The sequence below is a fragment of the Oncorhynchus mykiss genome, chromosome 19 (genome assembly GCF_057628025.1).
Source record: "Oncorhynchus mykiss isolate SJ-2025 chromosome 19, ASM5762802v1, whole genome shotgun sequence".
Lineage (NCBI taxonomy): Eukaryota > Metazoa > Chordata > Actinopteri > Salmoniformes > Salmonidae > Oncorhynchus > Oncorhynchus mykiss.
This window is the reverse complement of record NC_143040.1, coordinates 16,260,368-16,282,951: the sequence shown is the minus strand read 5'-3', so window position 1 is coordinate 16,282,951 and position 22,584 is coordinate 16,260,368. Positions and strand designations below refer to the sequence as shown.

The following is a 22,584-nucleotide window of genomic DNA, read 5'->3' as shown; positions in this document are numbered from 1 at the left end:
TCAAGGGGTATGAGCACTGTAATGAAGTAAAAAGTGAATAGTGACCTGCTGAGCAGCAGGGTAGAGTAGCAAAACTCTATGGTATTACAAAATAGTGTGTGTGTGTGTGTGTGTGTGTGTGTGTGTGTGTGTGTGTGTGTGTGTGTGTGTGTGTGTGTGTGTGTGTGTGTGTGTGTGTGTGTGTGTGTGTGTGTGTGTGTGTGTGTGTGTGTGTGTGTGTTGAAGAGGGTGTGCAGAGAGTCAGTGCGAGTCAACTTAAGGTGCAGGTGGTTGGCAGGTGGGTGGGAAGCCAGGGGTTAGTTGTTCAGCAGTTTTATGGCCTAGAGGCAGACACTGTCTCTGAACCTGTTGGTCTGAGCCCTGATGCTCCGATACCGCCTGCCAGGATAAGTTTGACCTTTAAGATCATAATGACTATCGGAGACCGATCTGAGATCTGCTCTGGACCCAGTGTGCTGGAGGTTTTGGGGGACAGATGTTCATTCACACAAGGCCATCTCACTGTGTGACCGATAAACCACCTCACACTTGTGAGTTGTGTCACATGTGCTTGTCGCAGAATCCCATGATGCACCTCCGATGGTCACCCATGCCTCCTCTCTCTCTCTCTCAACATGTGAGCGGCTGGCTCTTCTCCCAAAACATTTGCATGCTGCATGGAATAGTGCAATGTTCTTTTTTCTCCAAACGCCTGTAACTCATTGAATCTGAAATTAAAATGGTTAGGCAGCCCCCCCCCCCACCTACTCTCCTACTCTCTGTCTGAAGCAGAATCATGTAGACTCACTGCTGGTATACCAGACCTACCTGTTGGAGGCTCCCACTGTGTTCTCAGTGTTTGGGATCGGTGCCTGGATGACACAGTACACTAGCAATACTCCATCCTTCTGCATGAATGAAATGAGAATGTAGCATCAGCGAGAGCGTTACACTGAGGGGGGTGTAATAGGGAAGGATGTTGACGCCAGTTCCATCAGCGACATCAAAGCAGCCAGTTTGGTTCAGATGAAATCAGATCACAGATTGCTTAGAGCAGTCTAGCGATCTACAAGCACAAACTTCATGCTCAGGACACTTCTTCTTCCTGACTGTACAATGCTGAAAAAGCTCAAGTTACTTACTTGAAGTACGCAGCATATTCCCCTCACCTCCACTACGACCTGCTCATGTTCAAGGATCTGTTGCCTGGCGACGTCCACTGCTCTATCGGTCACTCCATACATTCAGTATGAAACTGCCATCGTAGAAGTCTCTAACCAATCAGATTATCAAAGCCAATGACGTGATTCATGATCCGTGAAGGCAGGCTCTGGCCCAACCCATCGGTTTCTGGGACCAATGAGAATGTTCAGAATGTGTTCGCATTCTACAAGACGTCGGGGAGGAAAGCAAATCCAGACTCATTATGGAGAGGAAATGGTAGTGGATGTGGCTGGCTAGTCAGGCTAAAGGATCTGACTTTAATATGCAAAAATGTAAAAGATAAATTTATATTCTTGGTATACATTTTCCACAAACCAGAAATCAAACAATGGAGTGAATAGTCCATTCAAGAACAGTATATCCAATCACTGTGGCTGCATTTCCCCTTCAATTCACAATCATTTCAACTGATTGCTGCCCACACCTGCCTGCCCGTCCAGCATCACTACTCTGGACGGTTCTGACTTAGAATATGTGGACAACTACAAATGCCTAGGTGTCTGGTTAGACTGTAAACTCTCCTTCCAGACTCACATTAAGCATCCAATCCAAAATTAAATCTAGAATCGGCTTCCTATTTCGCAAAACAAAGCCTCCTTCGCTCATGCTGCCAAACATACCCTCGTAAAACTGACTATCCTACCAATCCTTGACTTCGGCAATATCATTTACAAAATAGCTTCCAACACTCTACTCAGCAAATTGGATGCAGTCTATCACAGTGCCATCTGTTTTGTCACAAAAGCCCCATATACTACCCACCACTGTGACCTGTATGCTCTCATTGGTTGGTCCTCGCTTCATATTCGTTGCCAAACCCACTGGCTCCAGGTCATCTATAAGTCTTTGCTTGGTAAAGCCTTATCTCAGCTCACTGGTCACCATAGCAGCACCCACCCGTAGCACGTGCTCCAGCAGGTATATTTCACTGTTCACCCCCAAAGCCAATTCCTCATATGGCCCCCTTTCCTTCCAGTTCTCTGCTGCCAATGACTGGAACGAATTGCAAAAATCACTGAAGCTGGAGACTTATATCTCCCTCACTAGCTGTCAGAGCAGCTCACAGATCACTGCACCTGTACATAGCCCATCTGTAAATAGCCCATCCAACTACCTCATCCCCATACTTTTATTTAAAAAAAAATCTCCTTTGCACCCCAGTATCTCTACTTGCACACTCATCTTCTGCACATCTGTCACTCCAGTGTTTAATTGCTAAATTGTAATTACTTTGCCACTACAGCCTATTTATTGCCTTACCTCCCTAATCTCACCTAATTTGCACACACTGTATATAGACTTTTCTACTGTGTTATTGACTGTACATTTGTTTATTCCATGTGTAACTCTGTGTTGTTGTTTGTGTCGCACTGCTTTGCTTTATCTTGGCCAGGTCACAGTTGTAAATGAGAACCTGTTCTCAACTGGCCTACCTGGTTGAATAAAGGTGTCCTCAACTGGCCTACCTGGTTGAATAAAGGTGAAATAGAAAAAATACAAAAATATTTGGATATGAATTTAAATACATTTGAAAATATTCCCAAGAAAAAGCTGCTAAACTAAGCTGCTGTGTCTGTGTCTTTACCCTGTGTCCCCTGTCTTTAGATCAGGTGTCCCAGTGACCAGAGGCCGTTGCTGATTCCTATCTGTTAGGATAGGAATCTCCCCCTCTCAACGTTTCACCTTTTCTGATGTTACAGAGGGGTACATCAACATATGAATAGAGGAGAAAGGGAAGGTTCCTCACTGGAACTAATTGGTGTTTGTCTCAAGTCACTCAATGATGTTGTAAAATGAGTTTGTAACACATATGCATTCCTTAGTTGCTATTAAAACAAGGAATGTCTATGTGGGCATCTAGCTCCTTCCTCAAACCTGCAGAAATAAAATGGTCAAACTACACCCCTTCAAATGAGTGGATTAGGCTACTTCAGCCACACCCGTTGCTGACAGGTGTATAAAATCGAGCACACAGCCATGCAATCTCCATAGACAAACATTGGCAGTAGAATGGCCTTACTGAAGAGCTCAGTGACTTTCAACGTGGCACCGTCATAGGATGCCACCTTTCCAACAAGTCAGTTCATCAAATTTCTGCCCTGCTAGAGCTGCCCCGGTCAACTGTAAGTGTTGTTATTTTGAAGTGGAAACGCCACAAAGTGGTAGGCCACACAGGCTCACAGAACGGGATCGCCGAGTGCTGAAGCGCGCAGCGCATAAAAATCATCTGTTCTCGGTTGCAACACTCACTACCGAGTTCCAAACTGCCTCTGGAAGCAATGTCAGCACAATAACTGTTTGTCGGGAGCTTCATGAAATGGGTTTCCATGACCGAGCAGCTGCACACAAGCCTAACATCACCATGCGCAATGCCAGTCATCGACTGGAGTGGTGTAAAACTCTGCACCAATGAACTCTGGACCAGTGGAAACACTTTCTCTGGAGTGATGAATCACGCTTCACCGTCTGGCAGTCCCACGGACAAATCTGGGTTTGGTGGATGCCAGGAGAACGCTACGTGCCCAAATGCATAGTGCCAACTTTAAAGTTTGGTAGAGGAGGAATAATGGTCTGGGGCTGTTTTTCATGGTTCGGGCTAGGCCCCTTAGTTCCAGTAAAGGGAAATCATAATGCTACAGCATACAATGACGTTCTAGATGATTCTCTGCTTCCAACTTCGTGGCAAAAGAATGTGCAAAGCCCTTTCCTGTTTCAGCTTGACAAAGCCCCCCGTGCACAAAGCAAGGTCCATACAGAAATGGTTTATCGAGATCGATGTGGAGGAACTTGACTGGCCTGCACAGAGCTCTGACCTCAATCCCATCGAACACCTTTGGGATGAATTGGAACGCTGACTGTGAGCCAGGCCTAATCGCCCAACATCAGTGACCGACCTCACTAATACTCTAGTGGCTGAAGCAAAGTTCCAACATCTAGTGGAAAGCCTTCCCAGAAGAGTGGAGGCTGTTATAGCAGCAAAGGGGGGACCAACTCCATATGAATGCCCGTGATTTTGGAATGAGATGTTCAACGAGCAGTTGTCCACATACTTTTGTTTATGTTGTGTAAATCCTGCAAAATTCTGCAAAATGTATGTATTAGTTGCCTTACACAAAAAATGAATGGCCTTAAAAGGTTTATTGATATAAAGCTCTCAAACTCTGGACCTCGAAGCCAGTTCCACTGCTTTTTTTCCCATTGTTCCCCTATAATCAGGGACTGATTTAAACATGGTACACCAGGTGTGTGCAATTAATGATCAGGTAGAACAGAAAACCAGCAGGTTCCGGACTTCGTAGGGTGAGAGTTTAATTAAACCAGTTTAATGAGACGGTTCATAATCTTGCAGTACATTTGGATCAGAGTACAGATGTAGGATCTTAATTAGACCTATAATTGTCACAGCAAAATAATCCTGCAACAACAGGATTTGAACGTTTAGTCCGTAATGTTTCTTGATCGTTGGTTTAGCTATTTTGTTAGGCTACATGGAAAGTGCAATACTGTAACTAAATCAAATCAAATTGTATTTGTCACATGCTTAGTAAACAACAGGTGTAGACTAACAGTGTAATTCTTACTTACGGGTTCTTTGCCAACAATACAGTTAAAGATTTTTTTTAAAACATGGAAATAGTGACACAAGGAATTAATAAACAGTGAATAACAGATATCAGGTTGTATTAATGTGTTTTTCAGTGAATTTCAGTAAATCACAAAGCTAATCTACATTTCCTGCGGTACAGGGGAATTCTCAGCGACAAAAGATGAATCCAGTCGAAGCATGTATCAGTAGTTTAAACAATAACAACAAGTTGTCCTCGCTCGTTTCGGTAACAAGTTGTCCTCGCTCGTTTCGGTAACAAGTTGTCCTCGCTCGTTTCGGTAACAAGTTGTCCTCGCTCGTTTCGGTAACAAGTTGTCCTCGCTCATTTCGGTAACAAGTTGTCCTCGCTCGTTTCGGTAACAAGTTGTCCTCGCTCGTTTCGGTAACAAGTTGAGGGATGGGGCTGGAGAAATGTAACCACTCTCAAATTCATAGACTGAGCTATGGATGAAAGTACCGACCATCCATGATATACAAACTATAGTTTTAACCATGTTTTCAGGCTGTATAGTGTTTGTTTACGTTTTACTTGGTTTGGAGTAAACCAAGCTTATATTTTGGGTTCTGATCGGATACGACAGTTGAACTAAAGCTCATGAAGCATTTCTAAGTTACATTCTTCAGGAATCAATGGGTACATATTATTAAAGACCAAAGGCTTAGCAGACCCTTTTAACAGAAGGTGTTGATTTCCCTTAGTCGACTATTCCATGTACAGAGGGATTCATTTAGGCAAAGTAAGATCCAACATCTGTAGCTAGCTATCCACATGGCTGACTCTCTCTGTTATAAGATGGATATCATGTACATTATACACAGGATATTAGATGAACAGATCAAATTGTTTTCCAGTGGAAAATGTTTGAAGTTGAATCAAAAGGGCTACATTGCTGGCAAAGTTTATCACATTTATTTGGAGAAATAGCAGTAGTGTGGTGTTTTACAGAATGAGTATAATAGTTTCTATTCTTTTCTGGAAACTGAATATCTCAACTTAAGCAGTTCTCTCTAGCGTTCTCTCTCGTGTCTCTGGTATAAGGTGGGTTCGTTTTGACATTCTCTTCTATAACCATGCGGTTTCCCTGTCTGAGGTGAAAGAGTCTAGAAACGTAATAACGAGAAGCTCAAATGTGTACATTGTAGTGTACAGTCTAGCTCGTCGGCGCTCGCTCCTGTCTCTGGTTTGGTTTGAGGTGGGTTAGATTTAACATTCTCCTCTGCAACAGAACAGCTTCCTGTTGGTGCCTGCAGTCCAGGCCTAATCACCAGATTATGACACGATAAAGGCAGGGTGTGTCACATGACTTGCCTCTGGAGCCCTAGAGCACTGAACTCCCTCTCTCTCTGTGTCTCTCCCTCAACTGGCTGTGGAATCCATTTCTGTTTCTGCAGACTGTTCAATCTCATTTAGTGGATGTATTTTCCAATGCAAATAAGAATACAAACTATGCACATGTTCATGCACCTTTTAAAAACTCCTCAGACATTTTAGGAGTTTGTTATACATACTGTAATATTCAATAGAACTAAAAGAGACACATCATGACATCTTCAAACTAGGCTAAACTGTAACCTAGTTTAAAGGCAGCCTGTTTGTATGTAATACCATTGCATTTACCGCAGTACTTTGGCTCAAATGACATCAACATACACGGTAATACCCTTCCTAAAATGTTTTCCTTGGATCTACACTAATAGATGACCTCAAACACACCTCACCCACTCCTGTTTGTAATTTCATCCCAGAAACCCCCAACCCCCTAAATGAGGGGCCTGAACTTGGTCCTGCCTCTGCACCATACACCCCCAACCCCCTAAATGAGGGGCCCGAGCTTGGTCCTGCCTCTGCACCATACACCCTCAACCCCCTAAATGAGGGGCCCGAGCTTGGTCCTGCCTCTGCACCATACACCCTCAACCCCCTAAATGAGGGGCCTGCCTCTGCAAAGTACACCCCCAACCTCCTAAAAGAGGTGCCCGAGCCTGGTTCTGCCTCCGCACAATTCACATAGTCTAATTGAAGGCAGATGTGGCACTCTGTTTCTCTGTGGTACCGATTCACATTGAGGTATTTGTGCTCCTCTCTCTGTAGTGTACAGTGGAAGTTAATGGACGGTCTCTGTTACCTCCACAACTGTGCTTTGACATCTATTCATCAGCGTTTCGTCCACACAATGTGTTTCAAATTCGACTTCAGTGTTGCGTTTAGTGAATAGGGCTCATTTGAATATCTGTAGAGACAGAGCAATACAACGAGACATCGGAAGTCCGACTTTGTCAGACTCGGTAAGGTCGGTTCGGTTTCAGTTCGATTATTAAAAAAGTATCACTGTTTTCAATTTCAGTTGAATGCTGTGACAACACAGAACAAAACAATGAATAAAAGTCCCGTGATGGTAGTGACCGCCCATTACTGCTTATCACTTGTTTACTATCATTTATTCACATTACTTTACTTCAATCAAATATTTCAGTTGTAATATATACATTTGTTTTATTTGATGACTTTATTTCATTCCAAGTCATCTCATCTCGATAGAGCTGCGGCCTATGCTGTCTGACAAAATCACTATTTTAGTAGTTGTTCAATGTCCATAAGGCATACTTGTATGACTGCTGAGTACCAACTATCAATCTCTTTGATCATGCATTTTCAGGTAGAGATACCTCACAAATCAACTGCTGCTCTCTACATCCCCTCACGATAGTACACAGACCGGACAAGTAGATGCACAATGGATTATGGTCACTGTAGTTAATTACCACGTTGTATGTGCTAAACTCTGTGGAATATTAGCCTGTTGGAAACTACAACTCCCTTCTATATCGCACAGTTCAGGCTGGATCTGATTTATCTCTAGAGAAACTGCAATGTGTGCCATTGAGCTCACAGAAAAAAAACTAACGAAATGTAATTCCAATAATTTAACCGGTATTGGTCAATTAGTTGTTTAACAAATTAAAAATAACAGAAATAGCAGTTAATCGCTCAGCACTATAAGTCAGACTTTTTTGATGTCTCAAATTCAGATTGAAATATGAGCGTCACTCTGATGACTCTGTGGTGACTGTGAAAAGTCTCTATAGCTACTTTTTCATCAAATACCTGGTTATACTGGATGCGTCCCAAATTGCACCCTATTCCCTATATAGGGCACTACTTTTGACCAGAGGCCTATGGGGCACTACATAAGGAATAAGGTTCCATTCAGGATGCAAACACTGACACAGATGTCAATGATAACCTGTCTGACTGGCTTTTTCTCTGGTTGTGGGTTGGGTCCATCCTTTCCCATCCACTTCTGCCCTGATCTCACACAACTCGCTAAGCAGGAAGTATGACTGGATCATTTGCAAGCCCTGCACACGCAAACTGCCACAAGTCATTATACAACAACCGTACTATTTGCTGTGTGGTGTGCTTACAGTTAGATCTGCTCCGCTAGCATTAGCCTTGTTTGTTCTGTAGCAATATACCTTTTGAGATGATCCAAACAGTCAAGCCCAGCTACACAATCTTGCCTTGTACTGTTGTCTTCCTATCAGGGAAGCACCACTTGTGCGTTTCATTTGGATTGACTCTTGCTGAGTGGCTTACTTACTGACGTCAGAGTTTCTTATAGTTGACGGCAGCAATAAAACCCAAGCCTTAGATTTGATCCTGAAACACAGTTATAATTTTCTATTAATACTGCAACCAATGTTAGTGGTACATATCATCTCTGTGCTGGTTTTCAATGGCGTCAATATGCATTGACTGCATTGCCCTGTCCTCCCATATCCAGGTCCACAGAAGTCTATGCTGATAGGTTGGGGTTGATCATTAGCCCAGACTGGACTGGAAATGTGTAACCTTGGGGTTTACCCCTCTGAACCAACTGACCCAGGATCATGGGAGACTCAGTCACCCCGGACTGGCCCTGACCCTGCACGGCTTAGCATGTGTTATTGACCTGTGCACACCAAGCTGCTATGCAGATAAAGCCCTGTGTCGTGTGTCGTGTGTCGTGTGTGTGTGTGTGTGTGTGTGTTTGTGTGTGTGTGTGTGTGTGTGTGTGTGTGTGTGTGTGTGTGTGTGTGTAAACTGTGTAAAGCGGCAACATGCTTCACAACCCACCCAACCTCACACAGCACACTCTCCAACCCCTCTGCCTCCCTCTACACCAACCATCCACCATTCCCTTTGTCTCTGCGCCACAGTCAATATATCTGACTAAACTTGATGAACTGTTGTGCGCCGCAAAGTTAATTTCTTTCAGAGTGCACGGTAGCCATGGCGACCACCTTATTAGTGCACTGAAGCCATCTGCTCTAAACATTAACCGGAGAGCGGCTGAGTGGACAAAAGCTGCACTGGCAGGGAGTACATGTGCTTTACTCATTGATCCTACTCAGAGTGGATCGATAGAAAGCCACATTTGTGGTTGTAGCTACTATGGTAGTGTTCGGCCATTTAGATTTTCTGTTTTCTCAAAACCAGACTTCTTTTAGTTTCTTTTTTTGGTTTGCTGGAGCTTGGAGCTGCTTGAACTGTTTTGGTGAAAGCAGTTTGTTTCATGTCCAAAATACTGAGATATACTACATTTCAACATACTGAGATATACTACATTTCAACATACTGAGATATACTACATTTCATAATAGTGAGATATACTACATTTCATAATAGTGAGATATACTACATTTCATAATAGTGAGATATACTACATTTCATAACAGTGAGATATACTACATTTCATAATAGTGAGATATATTACATTTCAACATACTGAGATATACTACGTTTCATAATAGTGAGATATATTACATTTCATAATAGTGAGATATACTACATTTCATAATAGTGAGATATATTACATTTCAACATACTGAGATATACTACATTTCATAATAGTGAGATATATTACATTTCATAATAGTGAGATATATTACATTTCATAATAGTGAGATATATTACATTTCATAATAGTGAGATATATTACATTTCAACATACTGAGATATACTACATTTCATAATAGTGAGATATACTACATTTCATAATAGTGAGATATATTACATTTCATAATAGTGAGATATATTACATTTCATAATAGTGAGATATATTACATTTCAACATACTGAGATATATTACATTTCATAATAGTGAGATATATTACATTTCAACATACTGAGATATATTACATTTCAACATACTGAGATATACTACATTTCATAATAGTGAGATATACTACATTTCATAATAGTGAGATATATTACATTTCATAATAGTGAGATATATTACATTTCATAATAGTGAGATATACTACATTTCATAATAGTGAGATATACTACATTTCATAATAGTGAGATATATTACATTTCATAATAGTGAGATATATTACATTTCATAATAGTGAGATATATTACATTTCATAATAGTGAGATATATTACATTTCATAATAGTGAGATATATTACATTTCATAATAGTGAGATATATTACATTTCAACATACTGAGATATATTACATTTCAACATACTGAGATATATTACATTTCAACATACTGAGATATACTACATTTCATAATAGTGAGATATACTACATTTCATAATAGTGAGATATATTACATTTCATAATAGTGAGATATATTACATTTCATAATAGTGAGATATACTACATTTCATAATAGTGAGATATACTACATTTCATAATAGTGAGATATATTACATTTCATAATAGTGAGATATATTACATTTCATAATAGTGAGATATATTACATTTCATAATAGTGAGATATATTACATTTCATAATAGTGAGATATATTACATTTCAACATACTGAGATATACTACATTTCATAATAGTGAGATATATTACATTTCATAATAGTGAGATATACTACATTTCATAATAGTGAGATATACTACATTTCATAATAGTGAGATATATTACATTTCATAATAGTGAGATATATTACATTTCATAATAGTGAGATATATTACATTTCAACATACTGAGATATACTACATTTCATAATAGTGAGATATACTACATTTCAACATACTGAGATATACTACATTTCATAATAGTGAGATATACTACATTTCAACATACTGAGATATACTACATTTCAACATACTGAGATATACTACATTTCAACATACTGAGATATACTACATTTCAACATACTGAGATATACTACATTTCAACATACTGAGATATACTACATTTCAACATACTGAGATATACTACATTTCATAATAGTGAGATATACTACATTTCAACAGCTCTTTTCTCCCAGTGTTGCTGTGGAACTCCATATTTAGACGGTGGTTTAGTATTACCTTGCTGACTGTATGCTGCCTTGCACTGTAGCACTGTTGGTGCCGCTTTTGTGAGCAATCGCTGTTAATGATTTAAATAAAAATGGAATTGAATACCTTATATGATTGTTCTGTTACACTTGACTGAAAGCATCTTTACTCACTGACCCAAGACTCATCTATCATGAAGCGAAAAACGTATGTCATTTTTAGGCCAACTTATGAGGGATCCCAATGTTTCTATTCTGCAAGCCCCCAGACCTGGCAGTATACTTAGCTCACCTCACTGGAACATTTATTTAACAAATGCTTTGTTTCTGTTTGAACGATCCAAATCCAACCCAGGGTGCCTTTAAACAGGAAGGGGAGGAGCCTTTAAACAGGAAGGGGATGTGCCTTTAAACAGGAAGGGGAAGTGAACAGTAAACAGGGTGCAGGGAAACATATGAAAAGGAAATCATAACATTAGACACACATGGCAGTGGAGGAATCCAAAACCCAAAACGCCTTCTCAACAGATCTTATCATTAAATAGAATAGGGCTGATCTGTATGAACGACACATGAGAACTAGGGGCCTATCTAAAATATGTAGTAGTTGCACACAAAACAACAATAACAAATAGGCCAGTCATTTTACATCTCTTCTCTTGGTAACATTTAACATTAAGTTGCTCTTGTGTAGTAATAACAATGTGTTACACAATACTTTAGTAATATCATTTAAATTATAGGCATTATGTTAGGTTACATCCATAGCATGAATGCAGTGCGTTCACCTGGACCTAAGTGAATGAGAAATATGAGTGATGTTCTCCACTGTTTGAGCTCAGCTGGCAAAATATTGATATCCTTCCACCACATTGGTTTCCAAGCAGCCTGACCTAAACGAGTGTTGCTATGGTCCCTCTTTTCCCTACACTCAACTGACATGAGGCACGTGACTCCCTCTCCTTATATGGAAGCAGCGGGATCACAAATCACTCTGAGTGAGGGATGCATTCTACGAATTAAGGTTCCCAGAGAAGGACATTGAGGCACCACTAATCAAGTGGCAGATGAATTTATTTTTCCTACCGTGCCATTTCTCTTACACCCATATATAGTTTTTTATGTCACTCTCATTCATTTAAATGACTCAAAGAGCTATATGAATCATTAATCATGTTGCACTACTATCAGGCCGTTTAGTAGGTTACTGTGCATAGCTGTACATATAGACTGTTGTTCCTTTCACTGTGAATGCCTTCCCTGGCCTGTAGGCCTATAGTCAAACACACCTGGAAGACTAAGCAAATGACTGTGGTGTGGTGTAGATAAGGGTTGATTATTCAATCAGTAGAGCAGGGGAGGACACAACAATTCACTCCACCAAGGGAATCAAAAAACAAAGATGGCCGCCGCTGCTAAAACCTCCAAAACCTGCTGAACCAGACTTTTTCCGCAATGTAAATATGCACGTCTGCATGAAAAACAAACAGCCTTGACATTGAGAGGGGGAAGGGATTGAAAGGAGAAGCACCAGCTGCCGCACCGGTCACATTCCACTGAGGAAACCTCATATCTGAAGCTGGGCTAGGCTGTTCGCTATGAGCCTTCAGAAGAAGTTAGTGATGTCATTCAATGCAAAGTATGGCCTTGGGTAAGGTTTATGCTCTTGAATGACATTCAGGACCAGCTGTCTTTGTGTGCTCCATGCTGCTCCCTGTGTAGACAACAGGGGGAGGGAGAAGCCACTTTACCTGACAGCCATTTTTAGTAGGGCGTGTGAAATGCCAGGGACCTCACGATATGATATTATCACAATACTTAGGTGCCGATACGATATGTATGCGATTCTCACGATTCTATATGCATTGCGACTTCGATACTGAGATTTGATGTTTGAAACAAATTGCTCAGTATACTCTGTCTGCTGCAGTAAGACAATAGAGAGCATGAGCAAATGAGTTTTTAATCAGTCAGGGAAATAAAAGTGCTAAAAAAACGTTTGCTAACTTTTTTAAAAGAAGATGGAGAACAAGCTATAGGATGAAAAATACCAGTGTTGGAGCAGAGGTACAGCCGACTGACTACCTCTAGCTAACTCTATGTACAGTCGCATTTGATTTCTTTTTTAAACCAATTCTTGGAGTCAAATATAATAATAATAATAATAATAATAATAATAATAATATTCAGTACATTTTAGATGAAGCAGTTGTTTATATGTGGTCCCTGTGTGGATTCCTCAGTCATGGGGGGAGGATTGGGTTCCTCTTCAGATCATGCGACTCACTAATGAAAGCATTAGTTATGGAGATACATTTTCAGATCTTAACCTTTAAAAAAAAAATCCCACATCCGGATGCAGATTGTGCAGCTCGGTGCTTTGACAGTAAAATGCTTTCATCCTTCTCCATTGGCCTTAAAAGGAACACTTTGATTATCCAATTACACCCCTACATTCTGGGTTCAGATCTCTAGATATCTGATTCTCCCTTGTGTCCTTAGAGTCAACTTTTTGAGTTAATTGATTGACCTCCTTCACACTTTGGATGGGTTTTGACCCATAACCCTTAGATTCTCACCCTAACTCTGCTGGTTTGTGGTTGGGTTGTTCTTAGGGCAACTACTAGCCAAGCATCTTGATGAGGTGTGTGTGTGTGTGTGTGTGTGTGTGTGTGTGTGTGTGTGTGTGTGTGTGTGTGTGTGTGTGTGTGTGTGTGTGTGTGTGTACTGCTGCTCTCCACACACTCACACCCACATGTTATAAACCACAGCTATAGTCAACCATACTGTATCAGACAGCTAGCAGTCAACCATACTGTATCAGACAGCTAATAGTCAACCCTACTGTATCAGACAGCTAGTAGTCAACCATAATGTATCAGACAGCTAGCAGTCAACCATACTGTATCAGACAGCTAGTAGTCAACCATACTGTATCAGACAGCTAGTAGTCAACCATACTGTATCAGACAGCTAGCAGTCAACCATGCTGTATCAGACAGCTAGCAGTCAACCATGCTGTATCAGACAGCTAGCAGTCAACCATGCTGTATCAGACAGCTAGTAGTCAACCATACTGTATCAGACAGCTATAGTCAACCCTACTGTATCAGACAGCTATAGTCAACCATACTGTATCAGACAGCTAGTAGTCAACCATGCTGTATCAGACAGCTAGCAGTCAACCATGCTGTATCAGACAGCTAGTAGTCAACCATACTGTATCAGACAGCTAGTAGTCAACCCTACTGTATCAGACAGCTAGCAGTCAACCATGCTGCATCAGACAGCTAGTAGTCAACCATACTGTATCAGACAGCTAGTAGTCAACCATACTGTATCAGACAGCTAGTAGTCAACCATACTGTATCAGACAGCTATAGTCAACCATGCTGTATCAGACAGCTATAGTCAACCATACTGTATCAGACAGCTAGTAGTCAACCATACTGTATCAGACAGCTAGTAGTCAACCATACTGTATCAGACAGCTAGTAGTCAACCATACTGTATCAGACAGCTAGTAGTCAACCATACTGTATCAGACAGCTACAGTCAACCATACTGTATCAGACAGCTAGTAGTCAACCATACTGTATCAGACAGCTATAGTCAACCATACTGTATCAGACAGCTATAGTCAACCATACTGTATCAGACAGCTAGTAGTCAACCATACTGTATCAGACAGCTAGCAGTCAACCATACTGTATCAGACAGCTAGTAGTCAACCATACTGTATCAGACAGCTAGTAGTCAACCATACTGTATCAGACAGCTATAGTCAACCATACTGTATCAGACAGCTAGTAGTCAACCCTACTGTATCAGACAGCTAGCAGTCAACCATACTGTATCCGACAGCTATAGTCAACCATACTGTATCACCACCACAACACCCATGCCGAGTTACACTGGATCAATCTTACACACACACACACACACACACACACACACACACACACACACACACACACACACACACACACACACACACACACACACACACACACACACACACACACACACACACACACACACACACGCATTAATTCATGAGAACTACAGCCTAAAATCTGGTCTTTGATGAAAACAAATTCCCCTGGCGCTGTTTTATATCTGTATTGGATTTAGACACTGTTGTGTAGTGTTCAGTTGTTTTATCTAACCCTGAACTCTCTAAACTTTGCCAACCAGACCTAGTCAGAACTCTACCTAGCTTGGCTATATTTGTTGGAAGGCAATGCTAGGGCAACTCCACTCACTCAGTCACGTGGTGGTTTTGACTTACTCTACATTCTTGACAAAGGGAAAATGAACTGGTTTGCCATTTGCACAGCAGGTAATAGTAAATATCCCCCAGATTTTAGAAAACCACATTTGCCAATGAATTGGCACCTCTTCAAATAGTCTGCCTCATCAAAAGGCAACATAGAGGAAACCAACACGAAAGATTCTCGGAAGGGGAGATATTAAAGTGAAACTAATCTAAACGCCTTCAGAAGTGTGTGTTTGATGCTCCAATATTCCGCTTTTGGGGGTTTCATTTCTGCCATGACTTCAGCCACAGTAAACTTCTTTCCTTTATTCATCTGAGAAAGGCTCAACCAGTAAAAGTTACAACCAGTGAGTAATTACAAGAAAAGCACCTAGTCATTCCATGCGCTGGGCAAACTGAATACCCGTTTCTCATAACCTTTGTTTTGATCTTTGGACTGAATATTGCAACACGGTATGAAAACAGATAGCATGCTTCTAGTTCAATTACTAGCTTGGAGCCAGCCGTACTGGTGTGTAGGCTTATTTAGGCGTTCACGTGCTCTGGAGTCTTTGCTGTCAGCGTGGCGGGAGCTCAGAGAGACGCTGACGCTGTCTTTAGCGTTGCCATGTTCTGCTTTCCAGACACTACCTTGGCCAGCGTCAATCTTCGTCTCTCGCTCACTCGCTTCACCTCTCCGCCTCCCCCCTTCCTTTCGCTTGTGGTGGTGTCGGGGACCGATGGCAGCGTTCAAATATCTTAGGAGCAGGGAGGAGCGGCCGAGTGGCGGGAACGGGGAAGAGATGCTGCTCGCTGTTACGTAACGAGGTCTACTCTGGAATGCCTGGATGGTGTTTGTAAACAGTGGCGGCCATGTGCTCACACTCACGTGGAGACCGGAAAGGGAGTCCTGTCCTAGTTGTGCCCTCACCGGCAGGTCTACTCACCCCTGAGGTAAACCCCAACCGGCTGACATCGATACACACTTCAAGGGCCAAAAGAACACTCCCTCTGGTCGGCCCGTGCCACTTAGTCTCAACAAGACAGCCGTATCACTCCAAACCGTAGCCATAATTAAAACACAGACAGACGAATAGAAGGGCCAAGGCCTCTTCGAGAGAAAGAGAGAGAGTTACAACACTGTATATGAGTGTAATGTTTACTGTACATTTTTATTGTTTATTTCACTTTTGTTTATTATCTACTTTGCTTGCTTTGGCAATGTTAACATATGTTTCCCATGCCAATAAAGCCCTTAAATGAGAGAGAGCGAGAGAGAGAGGTGTTCTGTAGTGGGTAGAGTTGCTTAATCGCAGGAAGAAGATAATTGTGTAATTCTAGCGATGAGTAACAACCAGGGCAGGGCCAAAAAGAAGAACTGTGGTTTCTATACCAACAGTCAAATGCCAAACGAGGACAGAAATGCTGGGTGATCTTTTGGGAAATGAAACTCTTTCATAATATTGTTTAGAAACACACACCATAGGAGCTGAAAAGCTAGAAGTGACTCATTTGAACACAACCTAAATGCCTTGTGATGAGACAATCTAGAGGTTATAATGTAAATCATAAAGTAGACTCTCTGGACAACATGCATGTTGAAAGTAAAGGCCATGCACATTGAATGACATAAAGAAATTGCATCCAATACACTCATGTAATAAGGCAGTAATAACCGATTGCAAGTTTTACCACGATTCTTCAACTATCGAGGCTGGGAGCAGCAGAGAGCTAAATCAATATCTCCAGAGGTCAATATGAGACACAGTATGTCGCCATTTTGTCTGAGGAGGAGGAACGTGATCAACAGAGCCAGGTTGGTAGCTACACAGAGGCAATGCATGTCTCTTAACCTGTTCCACTCTCTGCAGCAGGGTTACCGTGGCCTTTGGGGTCGAAATGTGATGCGTGGCCTGCGGTTGGAGGTCAGAGGTAAAACCCTGCCCATTGTGAATGGACAGCATTGTTGCAGAAACCATGGAGACTGAAACCACTGGACATTCTTACCCCCAAAGCTTGATATTGTCTTTTCTCCCTTAGATAACATAAAGAGGAAGAAGCAAGAGGAGTAGTCCAACCATACCCAGCTTTATCAGTGGGTGTGGATTGATGAGAACAGACATGTCCATTCTTGTGATTGATCTTTCTGACTGGACTGCCCCCCCCCCCCCCTCCTCCTCCTCTAGCCACCATGTGTTGACATTCTCCCTACTAGGATCTGTGGCTCAGATATGGTGCCTTTTTCCAATGCTGATGTAACAACACATGTGGTGCTAATGAAAACAGCACAAAGGGAAAATGGAGGTTGTGTGTTCAAGACAATATCTTGGCTTGCCAAGTGACTCCTGTCTTGTGTAAAGGCCTCCTTCTGTGCTAAAATTACACAATCTAGTCCTTGCTTTGGGCACAATATTTTACCCATAAATGAAGTATCAACTTTGACTTTTTTGTCTCGCTTTATATCTGTACTGATGATAGAACACTATTATCTTTTGATAGAAGTTGAGAAACAAACTGTTGTATAGCAATCTTGCTGTCTGATACCATCTAATGTACCCATTGAAGTAAAAATGTCTTCCTCGACTAACATTCTGCAGTATCAATGATGTAAGCAGTGCAATGTGCATTGCATTCAGTCTACTTACTGAGAAATGCAGTCAACAACTCAAGGAAGACACTTAACTCAAAGACAAAGTCCATGTATCCTCCAATACTGGCTTGCAGCTGTTTGATCCACTACAAAATAAAGCTAGTCTTATCCTTTAGCTTAGGATAAGCATACAGCTCCAATATGAATCAAGTAGAATTATTTTCACTCAAGGCCTATTTCTCTACATTATCTTATCTGGGGCAAATGAGCCTCAAATGGCACAATTAATTTCAAAACATAAAAAAACAGTATACTACCTCATCCAGTCAAAACAAACTTCAGGAGAACTATGGAGGACTGCGGTGCACTCCCCTAGTTACGTTACGAGATAGGTTGTCGCTGTGCAGTCACTGACCATGCTTACCAAATCAAAACAGAGCCGGAGCCACGCTGCCATTGTTGCATCGAAAGCTTTTGATTCCTTCTTCAAAATATAATTCAACTGTAAATATTTAAATATTGCTCTCTGTTCTCTGATGTCACGGAGGAACATTTTAGTTTGTCGATAGTGGTAAAGATATATATATATTTTTTTAAATCCTCTGTTGACTTTATATGGTGGAGTTGACTAAAAAGCAGATGAAGACTTGCCTTAATCAACAGTTCAAATAGTTAGATTAGCTTTGACGGTTGTCCTCGAGGCCCGTTTGACAAGCAACTGACATTTTTGCTGAACACAACTGCAGTTCCCTCCAATATGTTTCACCCCGTTAGGCTAGCTTTAGCCTAGTACATTTACCCTGGCATTCCAAGCTATCACAGGTGATATTAGTTTGTAGCACTTGGCTGAGATTCCTTCATTGTTCTAGCATTAGTATATGTTAGCCTCTGCACCGTGCACCTCCCCTTGGCTGTGGTGTTTATTTACAACAGCTCATTAGTAGCCACTTGTTGTGCTGTGCTCCCCCTGGGCAGGCATGCCTTACTTTGCATTTCACACAAACTACTACTGCTAGCTGCTATTGTGGGATGACCCCCGATTGAAAGTGCATGCAGGGCCAGCGCAATACACAAGCCGGAATACACAAATAAGGGCAAAAGATAGCAGGCCTTTATCTGTGTAATATTCTAGTAGCTCATTATGATGCTAATCCTAAATGTGGCCTGTTAGCAAATTCAGCAAAGATAACAGAAAAACAACACGCTCCATTAGCAACTCATTTGTTCAAGAGAAGAGAGGTGTTGGACTAATAAAACCAGTCATCTTGGTTAGTGCAGCTTGGATGTGTGTAGGAATCCCTGTTATTCGTTAGTACTGTATCTGACAGCTAGCATAGCATAGCTATGTATTGATTGTCTAGCTAGCTAATGCTGATGTGCCTCAGTTAGTTTTATTTTCAATTCAAGTAAATGTGTGTCAAATAAATACATGACAAAATTAGGCAAATTGTGACAAAAACAAATGTCAACAATATCGAATCATGTCTGTTCATCAGTAAAACATAAATGCAAATTGAGATCGAGTAAATGCTAGAAACACCTCCATTACTGCCTTTGTTTTGACAATAATCTGTTTATTAAAGGTGCTGTCTGCTGCCTTCTTGCATGGCAGCACATGTGGTTTGCCCAGACACATTATCTCAGACAAAAGGCAACATATATAATTTTATGTGTTAAATGATGAATATGTAAAACAGTAGGAAAACTGTTTTCATAATGCAAAGCTAACATGTCCTAAAATGTTATATTATAGTTGTTGTTGTTCAATTGCTGGATTCTTAACATTTTCATGGTGACTTCATGGTGTAACAGAACTGAGTCAACTTCTGGGAGACATATTTGTTGGGGTCTAGTTGGGAAAAAAATCTATTTCAACCTTCGGAAAAGACCTGCTTCCAGGATTCCAATTCTTGTGTCGTTCAGCTAATGGTGTGATCGGATTGAGTTTCAATATCCTTTCAAGCTTCTGACCTCATCATCCCTCTGCTATCCACCACAATTCTCTTCTCTCTCTCTTCCTCTCCTTGGACTGTGCTGGCCTGCCTTTGTGTCTGCTTGTCATTCACCGGTGAATGCAATGAAAGCTGATTCACAGGATGCACAAAGCCAGAAGCTAGCTACACTCTCCCCCGCTCCCAGCTCTCTTTCCCAGGCACTACAGTCTTAGTGATGTTCTAAATTAGACCCAATCCATCTTTTTAGCTTGAACATAGCAGACAATAATCAACACAAGAACACAACCGTGAGACCACAAAGAAAAAAGGACAGAAACTGACTGCATGAATGACTTCTGGTTAAAGAGTCCTTCTCGTTGATAGATTTGCAGAAGAAAAATCACAATATTTTCCCTGGAAAACAAAGCACTCAAATAAAACATCAAAATAAGGACAATTACCAGTTTAGAGATGAGATATATTTTTCAACTGGGAGCTAGCTGCGTCTCTGTTGCACTGAACATCAGAGGGATTTGCCTTGTTCATAATGCCTCAAGAAAAGTACTGAACAAGGTCTCCATTTTCTACACTAGACACATTCCTAAGGCTACTTGAGCGTCCACTGACCAACATCAGAGGCAAAAAAAAACTGAGATCCCTCTATTTCAACTAGCAAAAAAAGAGAAAAAGAAAATTGTCAGCCATGTTGGAAGGAGAAGCTTTATCTAATATCCCCCACCTTATTAATTTAGCTAGCTCATGCTTTTGCTGAGGGAACATTAGCATGCCTTGTACTAAGCCACAGAGCCACCGAAAAGACCAACAAAAGGTCAAAAGGAGAAGGACAACGAGTGCCAAAAACAAACGGAGCTGAGCCTTACCTCTTTTTACGTCCCTCCACTGTGTAGAAATTCCAACAAACCGTCTGGATCTCCTCTTTAACAAATCCTAAAGGGCCGCCATCTTGCTTCCTTCTGTTCTTCTATGAAACGGACTATCCTCCAACATCAATATTCATGGGGCCAGTCTCTGACGTCAACGTCGACTCTTATCATCAGGAGGAGAAGCCCGGTCGGTCGGTGGTGTGTCCCTGTTGGCCACTCTGAGTGCCACACATATGTAACTGGCAGAGAAGCAGCCAGCCAGCACGCCGTGTAGACAAGTTGTGTGTGTGTGTGTGTGTGTGTGTGTGTGTGTGTGTGTGTGTGTGTGTGTGTGTGTGTGTGTGTGTGTGTGTGTGTGTGTGTGTGTGTGTGTGTGTGTGTGTGTGTGTGTGTGTGTGTGTGTGTGTGTGTGTGTGTGTGTGTGTGTGTGTGTGTTCGGTGTGTATGTGTGTGTCAGTGGTAGAGTCTTGCCTTGCCTTGCCTTGCTGGCAAAGCTAAAGTAATGAGAAAACCTCTCTCCTGGTGAGTCCCTCCACCACACAAAGGGCCTGGTCTTTCTTTCCCCCTTTTTTTCCCTTCTTCTCCTTCAGCCGCACACAATAGTGCACACTATGACTACGGCTGGCCCCAAGCAGCGGACTGGATCTGCACAGTGACAGGACATGGGTTCCGCTTCGCCGTCCAATCCCTTTAAACTGACTCTACAAGCTTTCTGAGCTTATCTGTCTGTCTGAGAAACAGAGGATTGGAGAGTAGGAGGGTGGCGCACTCCCCCCTTCCTTTAGTCAGACAGGAAGAGTGTGTGTGTGTGTGTGTGTGTGTGTGTGTCTCAAGGAAACTCATGCCGAGCTCTAGGGGGATTTTTCCCCCACCCCTCTCTCAGTCTTGACTTCCTGGTTCTTCTTTCGGTTTCATCAGTTTTTCTCAAGCTGTCATAGGTCGCAGGAGTTCCCCTATTGCCTCGTGGCTTCTTTACAACTCCTTGGAGACTTGCTTCTTCCACTCAGTCTCTCAAGACAGTTAGCTTCGTCTTCAGAGTACGCGAGTCGAGCCCTGCCCTCATTTCCAATGCTTCTTCTGGGTGTTGTTTTGGCATGCCTTGGCTGTAATGCAGGCTCATTTTTGGAGCAGGCGTAAGACAACACTAACCTTTGAAAGGATTCATACAGGCAGCAGCATCTTTTTCTTTATGTGTCTGCCAAGAGCCCCACCTCCTGTTGACATTGGCCACGTGGGCTAGTAGCGAGGGAGAGGGAGACGGCGGGAGAGGGAGACGGCGGGAGAGGGAGACAGCGGGAGAGGGAGATGGCGGGAGAGAGGGACGGACGGAGAGAGAGCGAGAGGGACGGAGAGACAGAGAGAGAAAGAGAGAGGGGAGAAAGAGAGAGGGGAGCGAGATAGGGAGAGAGAAAGAGGGAGAGGGTGTGTGAGAGCGGGAATGTTTAAAAATACTAAATTCAGCTCTGTGAGGTATTTGAGAAACGAGGACGGACCTAGCATGGCTGTCAGGACGTTTAATTAGCTGCTACTGTTTAACACACCACCCAGCCAGGGGCTTTGTTTTGAGTTTCCCTGACAGTTATGTAGTAGTTGCCACTGTTTCCATGAGCTACTACGCCTACCCTCTGTCAGCATAATAACTGTGTTGGACTGTTGCCATCATGATATAACCCAGAAATTAGGAAGTGGGCAAACTTGTTTCTTGCATCAATGTAAAATCGCAGTTATAGGATTTATTTTAGAACTATTCACTAGGTTTTGTGTTGAAATACTGTTGGTGAAGTGCTTGCAAATGGGCTTCGTATGGATCTTTCC

At 41.9% G+C, this 22,584-nt stretch overlaps 1 protein-coding gene across 1 annotated transcript in view; it reads right to left on the bottom strand.

Moving 5' to 3' along the window:
* Positions 1-21,927, bottom strand: part of tet2 (tet methylcytosine dioxygenase 2) — a 68,979-nt gene extending 47,052 nt beyond the window's left edge. The window contains exon 1 of the mRNA XM_036954021.2: positions 20,767-21,927. The gene's annotated coding sequence lies outside the window, so the exon portion shown is untranslated. The remainder of the gene's footprint in view (positions 1-20,766) is intronic.
* Positions 21,928-22,584: the final 657 nt, after the last annotated feature.